Below are 2070 nucleotides of genomic sequence, written 5' to 3' on the forward strand. Positions count from 1 at the left end.
GATCCAACGGACGCATACAGTGGAAAAAATGGGATGGTCTAATTTTGTGGAGGATAGAAATTAAAAGGTGCAAATTTTTTTCTCTTTCCACAAGTACAAGTCGTCCATAAAGCTGTTAATCACCTTCGTGTGTTATACGTGAGAGATTCACTTAAAATCTTAAACTATATAGTCATATGTGAGAAATTTACTTAAACTACTCTTATATAAAACTAAATTGATCAAATTATTTATTTATACGAATTTAATAATTCATAAATACTAACATTACATTACAAATATGATAATTTGTGATATTATTAATTTGTATAATTTATGAATTATATAAGTTAAGAATTTTTTTTCTATTATAAATTAAAAAAAATTATTTTTTAAAAAGGTTAATCAAACTTTAATTTTTAGAATATGATTTTTTTTTACATTTAGGAGGTACGGCAAACTTTGTTATTTTTATAAAGTTTGCTGTACCTACCAGCGAACTTTTAGTTTTATGTAGAGTTCGTCATATTTTAGATAAATTTTATTTTGAGATAAGATTAAAATTCCTTCACAGAAAAAGAAAACAAAGATATCACAGAAAACCTTCTTCTTCATTCAAGAGTACATCAATACCCTCAAGTCTCCACAAAAAATATAAGATCTTTCTGATGTTGGTGGGAGGCAGGGAGCCATAAATTTTAATTCAGATTCACCCTTTTTTTATCTACACCAAAACAATATTTTCAAACATCAAAACAACCCCCTCTCATTAAAGAAAGTGGTTACACGCGTTGGAAATCCCAAACGTTACTATTTTGCTCCGCGCTCTAATATGAAAAACCATTCGTTCCTCAAACTCAAAACTGCAACAAAGAAATTTTAAATTTCTCTAAAAAATCTTTCAAATTCTTTACGGAAATGACTGCCAAATCTGGTGGTGTATTTGAATTCATCAACAAAAAACACACAAAAACAAGAATAAAGATTCTGCAAGGTACTAAGAAAATTATTGTTATTATGTTCAATTAATTTCTTGCAAATCTTGCATTTCTACTAGTTCGATTTAAGGTTTAGTGGATCGAGTTCGTTCATTTAGTAGATTGAGTTTCTCTAATTCCATTTTTTCTTATTTTTCTCTGTAACTAGGGCATCGAATGAAACTGTGTTATTATGTTATTAGTTCTAATAAATAATTCGGTTAATCTCTTAGTTTAATTAAGTTCATTGTATGCATAAACGAATTGAATGTGTTTTTCTTGTTGATTAAATATTTTTGACTTTTTGTTCAAATCTGAACCGAATTTGGTTTATTTGTGAATTAACTGAGATTCACTTGATACTACAGTTAAGTATTGACCAAATTTGTTATTTCTTAAGAAATTTAGGTTCATTTCTTGGTTTAATTTACGTTCATTTGGTTTGGTTTCAATTGAATTTGCTGAACTTGTTCATGTAGGGTTGTTTAGTTACTTTTTGTTCAAATCTGAAGTAATTTCGGTTCATTTATGAATTAAATGAGGTTTACTTGATACTACTGTTAAGTATTGACCAAATTTGTTATTTCTTAAAAAAATTAAGTTCATTTTGTAGTTTAATTTACCTTCATTTGGTTTGGTTTCACTTGAATTTGTTGAACTTGTTCATGTGGGGTTGTTTAGTTGGTTTTTGTTCAAATCTAAACCACATTTAGTTCATTTGTGAATTAACTAAGGTTCATTTGATGCTGTTGTTAAGTATTGACAAAATTTTTTATTCTTTACAGCAAAAATAAAAAAGATGACCATCTCAAAAAAGGAGAAGCCGCATTACAATGTAAGCATATACACTTTAAATCAACTCTATTTTTGTATTATAAATATATCATAACATAATATTTCAATTCCTTGCAGAAAACTCACAATTTGAGATGCTCAACAAGATCGATAGCTAGGGTGTTTGCCGAATTGAGTGAACAAAAGAAAGCTATTGTTGAAGAAATGGGATTCGGTGCACTGAGACATATCTCAGAATTACATGTCTTGCACAAGCTCTTGAGGGAATTGATTCTTTTCGTTGATCTCTATCATGGATTCTTGGACACGCGTTATGGAA

The sequence above is a fragment of the Arachis duranensis genome, chromosome 3 (genome assembly GCF_000817695.3).
Source record: "Arachis duranensis cultivar V14167 chromosome 3, aradu.V14167.gnm2.J7QH, whole genome shotgun sequence".
Lineage (NCBI taxonomy): Eukaryota > Viridiplantae > Streptophyta > Magnoliopsida > Fabales > Fabaceae > Arachis > Arachis duranensis.